Source organism: Scyliorhinus canicula, chromosome 5, assembly GCF_902713615.1.
Source record: "Scyliorhinus canicula chromosome 5, sScyCan1.1, whole genome shotgun sequence".
NCBI classification, from domain to species: Eukaryota; Metazoa; Chordata; class Chondrichthyes; order Carcharhiniformes; family Scyliorhinidae; genus Scyliorhinus; species Scyliorhinus canicula.
This window is the reverse complement of record NC_052150.1, coordinates 17,567,739-17,574,243: the sequence shown is the minus strand read 5'-3', so window position 1 is coordinate 17,574,243 and position 6,505 is coordinate 17,567,739.

The window sequence follows — 6,505 nt, the reverse complement described above, 5'->3', positions numbered from 1 at the left end:
CCACCAACTGAAATGGTAAAATTTAATGCCTTCGCTAATTGAAATTAATGCTCCTGTTGCTTTGTATAACGTGCATGCTATATACTATATCATATACAAGTGTGAGATTACGCATTTTGGCCAAAATAATAGTCAGACAAATTATTATCTACGTGGAAAACAGATTCCAAAATGCATCTGGGCAGAGGGGCCTGGGTAACATTGGTCATGAATCGCAGAAAGTCTGTATGAGGGTACAAAATGTAATAAGGAAAGCAAATGGAATTGTTAGCATTTATTGCAAAAAGGACTAGAATATACAAGTAGAGAACTATTGTTGCAATTGTATCGGGTGTTGGTGGTACCACATCTGGAATATTGTGTTCAGTTTTTGTCTCCTTATTTCAGGAAGGAGCACCCTACCCAAGGTCAATACCTCCCCCTATCCCAATAACCCAGTAACCACACCCAACACTAAGGGCAATTTTGGACACTATGGGCAATTTATCATGGCCAATCCACCTAACCTGCACATCTTTGGGCTGTGGGAGGAAACCGGAGCACCCGGAGGAAACCCACGCACACATAGGGAGGATGTGCAGACTCCGCACAGTGACCCAAGCCGGGAATCGAACCTGGGACCCTGGAGCTGTGAAGCCATTGTGCTATCCACAATGCTACCGTGCTGCAGTTCAGAGGGGATTCGCCAGATTGATTCCGGGGGTGAAGGGGTTGACGTATGAGGACAGATCAAACAGTTTGGGCTTATATTCGCTGGAGTTTAGAAGGATGAGAGGGGATGTGATCGAGATATATAGAATACTAAACGACATTGATAAAGTAAATGGAGACCAAATGTTCCCCCTTATGGGGCAATCTAGAATAAGAGGTCACAGATACAGGTTGAGAGGCGGTAGATTTAAAACTGAGATGAGGAGGAATTACTTCTCGCAGAGGGTGGTGAATTTGTGGAATTCGCTGTCCCATAGTGCAGTGGAATCCAAATCATTAAATGGTTTCAAGAGGGAGACAGATATATTTCTGATTTTTAAAAAATGGGTTAAAGGGATATGGAGGACAGGTGGGGAGATGGCTTTGAGACCAGGAAGAGATCAGCCATGATCGGATTGAATGGCAGAGCAGGCTCGAAGAGCTGAATTGCCTACTTCTCCTAATTCCTATGTTCCTATATAAATAGAATATACGATTCCTGGTCGACAGCACCTTGATTTTGAGATTTGTATCCTTGCTTCCAAATTCCTCCGTGGCTTCACTACTTCCTATCCCTGCACTCTCCCCTAGCCCTCCAACCCTCGTGAGGTCTTGCTGCTCCTCGATTTTCAAAGCTCTAAACCTGGCAGCCGTGTATTCAGCTGCCGAGGCCTTCAGCTCCGAAATTCCGGCCTTTAAATCTTTCCACATCCACTCTACCTGTACCTCCTTTCCTTAAAACCATTTTTAATAAAATTTGTGTAGCCAATTATTTTTCTCCAATTAAGGGGCAATTTAGCACGGCCAATCCACCTAACCACATCTTTTGGGTTGTGGATGAGATCGACGCCGACGGGGAAAATGTACAAACTCCAAATGGACAGTAACCCGGGAGCCAAGATCGAACCCGGGTCCTCAGCGCCGTTGGCAGCAGTGCTAACTACTGCGCCACCATACCGCCACCTTTTCCTTAAAACCTATCTCTCTCCAACCAAACTTTTCATTATCCTGCCCTATGTGGCCCATTGGCAGATATTGTTCGATTGTCACTCCTGTGACGCACCTTGGGATGTGAAAGGTGCAATCTAAATGCAAGTTGTTGTTGTGACTGCGGGGGTTTTAGCCTTCAGCTGGGCCTGCAACATCTGCCTTGAATAGAGCTTCAGCAAAACCGCCAGGTGTAAGAGCTGAGATAATTAAGATAGATCAGGGAAGTTGCTTCAATTTTTCCCCCATGTTGACTGTTAACGAACCAATTTGTTTTTAGAGAACATTCCGGTATTTTACAGCGTGTGCGAGTTTGTTTCCTGTGAAACGCACCGTTTGTAGTCGAGGTGGGGGGGGGGGGGGGGGGGGGGGGCTGACCTGTTCCTGACCTTTGTCTTTTGCTCTTAAATTGAACATTAAGGTGGGTTCATAATTCAGGGCCACGTCCGCCATCCATTCAGAAAGGCAGATGTCAAGAATGTGCCACGTTGATGCTGAGACACCCAATTCTGAAAATGCACAAATATCTGGATAGCAATAAATATGCTAAATGAATATTGTCCACTTGCTTCACCCAGAGGTCATGATTTTTGATTCACATTTTGTGGTCGGCTCAAAAGTAAAATGGCAACGAATCTGAACCAAACCAGTGACGGAACGAAGACAGCAACAAGACAGTATTTATATAATAGTGCCTTCAGAATGAAATGTCCCAAGCTGCTGCTCATCAGAATGATTGTGTTGTCTACAAAACTATGAGGGGCATAGACAGAGTGGATAGTCAGATTTCCCAGGGTGGGTCCGCTTCACCGCAGCGCACCCACACATGCGGGTTTCCCGATGGGAAACCCCCTTTGGCCGGAGAGGCCGCGCCTGGAAACGGGGCTGGCGGGACGGAGAATCTCACCCAGGGTCTTTTTTTAGCCAGGGTTCCATTCTGGAATCTTTCTATCCAACTGGGATTATAACAACACTCCCATCCTCGAACACCAACTCCCAATTCCAGGCTTCCTACTCCTTATCGCAAAAGTTCCTACCTACTCCCAATCTTCATGATTGATTTATATCTCCCTCCTGATTGGGAAGGAGGAGGTAAGTTGCTGTCCTCATTTTCAATGCCCCCGAACCCCCTTTTTCCACCAGGCTATGGAAAGGTGTCAATTAGAATCAGGGCAATAGATGGTATTTTTAAAAAAAAGTTAGTTCAAAATTTCTGAAATTACTTTATATTAATTAGGTTCCTGTGGTATTATCATAAGGGTAAAAATTGCAAGGGTTAACAAAGTGTCTAGCCACTAGAGGGAGCTACAGCTACAACTATATAAGGCAGTGGTGCTAAGCTTTATGGGGGGAGTGTGTGCAGGCGTTAGCGAGAGTCAGAAGTACAGGTAGTGTAAGTGAGAGCAGATATTAAGATTAGTTGTAGATGAGTGCAGTTAAATGCTATTAATCAACTGTGTATTCTTTAGGAGTACGTGTCTAATCCAAATTAATAGTGTTAATAAATGTATAGCTTTGTTTATAGTCAAGCTATTTTGTGGTCTTTGTGAACACTACGCCAACCATCCTGAATTTAGCAACACAAATAACACCACAGTTACCACAGCGATGAAAGTCAAGGGGAAAAGACTGTGCTTTATATGAAAGTGATTGCTAAAGAGTTAGCTCAGTGTTTGTGATCTGTTTTATCCATTTGAAGATTTCAGTGTTTGGATGTATGTAAGTACAGATTCTAAAACCTGTTCATTTAATGTAAACTAGACTCATCCTTTCCCCTGGCTGGAGAGACATAGACTCAGAATAAGCGATCGATCATTCAGCATTGAGATGAGGAGAGGTTTCTTCGCTCAAAGACTTGTGAACCGTTGAAATTTGCCCCCCCCCCCCTCCCCGGTCACCAAGGGTTGTGGGAGCTGCATTACCATATTCAGGAAAGTGGAGTTGGAATGAGTGGCGAGTAACTCACTTCCTGACTCCCCAAAACCTGTCCACCGTCTATCTACAAGACACGAGTCAGGAATGGGATGGTATGCTCTCCACTTGCCTGGATGAGTGCAGTTCCAACAAAACTCAAGAGCTCGACACCATCCAGGACAAAGAATTTCACTTGATCAATGGCCCATTCGCCACCTTCAGCTTTAACTCCCTCCACCACCAACGCACAGTGGCAGCCGTGTGTATCATCTCCAGGATGTACTGCAGCAACTCCCCAATGCTCCTTCGCCAGCACCTTCCAAACCCGCAACCTCTACCACCTAGCAGGACAAGGGGAGCAGGCGCCCGAAAACATCACCACCTGCACGTCCCCCTCGAAAGCACACACCATGCTGCCTTGGAATCAAATCATCGTTCCTTCACTGTTGCTGGGTCAAAATCCTGGAATTCCGAGCAGCACTGTGGGTGCACCTGCATATAAACTGCAGCAGTGCAAAGAGGCAGCTGAGCACCATCCTGCTCAGGGGCAATTAGGGACCAGCAATAAATGTTGACCCGCATCCCATGAAAGAATCAGTTAAGAAAAAAGAGGAATCAATCCCAGGAATCAATCTAGTTCAGCTTCTCTAAACTGCCTCCCAACGTTAGCAAATCTCTCCTAAAATAAACAGACCAAAGCTGTACCTGGTGCTCTAAATGAGGTCTCACCATCACTGCATCACACCTATGACTCAACAACCCTAATTATCATGAGGATGAGTAGTAAAGGTGAGCTAGTTGGAACCCTCCAGGTACACAGGTAAATGTCACCCCTGAAACAGGTGATAGCACGAAAACTCAGGAAGTGTTTGCTCCATTCAAACTAATTCTTAGAACAAATGAACTGAAACAAATCCAGTTCAAACATGGCCACAGAGTTTTACAGAACAAAAAGAGGACCTTCGGCACATCCTATAGAATTCTACTCCAAGATCACCGAAAGAAATCCAAGCACCATTGTGGGTGGCTTGTTAACGTTGAGTGATGCCAATCTATTCAGCACTCCTTTTTTTTAACAAATATTTTTTTATTCTCCTTTTTCACATTTTCTCCCAAATTTACACTCAGCCATAAGCAATAATCAGTCACAAATGTAACGTCAATCCGCATATCAAAAACAACGATCCCATCCTCCCATCAAACCCCCAAACATTAGCCCGCATGTTAACATAAACAAATGACAAAGAGGAATCAGGAATCACCCATAGTCACCATTAACACATACAGTTCCCCTCCCCACCACCATCCCAGCCCCCAACCCCTTAATGTTCGATGTGATCCAATTCTTGAAAGTGCATAATGAATAACGCCCATGAATTGTAGAACCCCTCCATCCTTCCCCTCAGTTCAAACTTGACCTTTTCAAGCGTCAAGAATTCCAACAGGTCCCCCCGCCAGGCCAGGGCACAGGGTGGAGAGGTTGATCTCCATCCGAACAGGATCCGCCTGCGGGCGATCAACGAGGCGAAGGCTATAACATCTGCCTCCGCGCCCGTTTCCAACCCCGGCTGGTCCGACACCCCGAATATGGCCTCCCGAGGGCCCGGGTCCAGTTTCATGTGCACCACTTTAGAGATTACCCTGAACATCTCCTTCCAGTAATCCTCCAGCTTTGGACAGGACCAAAACATATGAATGTGGTTTGCGCACCCCCCCCCCGGCATCGTTCACACACATTTTCTATCCCCTCAAAAAGCCGGCTCATCCTCGCCCTTGTAAGGTGCACTCTATACACCACCTTCAGCTGTATCAGCCCCAACCTCGCCCACGAGGTGGAGGTGTTCACCCTTTGGAGCGCCTCACACCAGAACCCCTCCTCCATACCCTCTCCCAACTCTTCCTCCCACCTTGCCTTGATCCCTTCTAGCGGCGCCTTCTCCTCCTCGTAAATATCCCCGTAAACCGCCAACACTACCCCCTTCTCCAGTCCCCCTGTCGTCAGCACTTCCTCCAGCAATGCGGAGGCTAGCTCTACTGGGAAGCTCTGTATCTCCTTTCTGGCAAAGTCTCGAATCTGCATGTATCGAAATATTTCCCCCTGCTCCAGCCCATATTTTGCTCCTAGCTCCTTCAATCCTGCAAAGCGACCCCCAAGAAACAAATCTTTTAGTGTCTTAATCCCCTTCTCCTCCCATTTCCGAAAATTTCCATACCACTTCCCTGGCTCAAAGCTATGATTCCCCCGAATCGGCATTTCCCTTGACCCTGCCCCCAACCCGAAGTACTGTTGAAACTGTCTCCAAATTCTCAACAAAGCTATTACTACCAGACTCCCCGAGTATCTCCCCAGGGCCGTCGGGAGCGGTGCTGTTGCTAGCGCCTTCAATCCCGACCCCCTACACAAACTCTTTTCCATTCTGACCCAGCTCCGTACCTTCTCCACATTCGCCGCCCAGTAATAATACATCAGGTTCGGAAAACCCAAACCCTCTGCCTTCATTCCTCTCTGTAGTTGCACCTTTTTAATTATAGCCTTCAACACTCCTTTCTTTTCACTTTTTTATCCTTCACAATACCCCCATCTCACCCTTCCTCAACTCCAACATTAACATAATTCTCTTCTTTTGCGAAGACAGATACAGAGCACTCCTTCACTACCTCGGTCATACCATCTGTCCCCTCCGCCCCACAAGTGAAATGAAAATCGCTTATTGTCACGAGTAGGCTTCAACTGAAGTTACTGTGAAAAGCTCCTAGTCGCCACATTCCGGCGCCTGTTCGGAGAGGCTGTTACGGGAAGTAATTGGCCGTTCATTCAATTTCCTTTCCAACTGTTTCATGTCAATGTCAAGTAGCCCTTGAGAGTTTGCTAACCTTTCAGGGATTGCTCTGAAGTATCCAGGGATTAAGGATG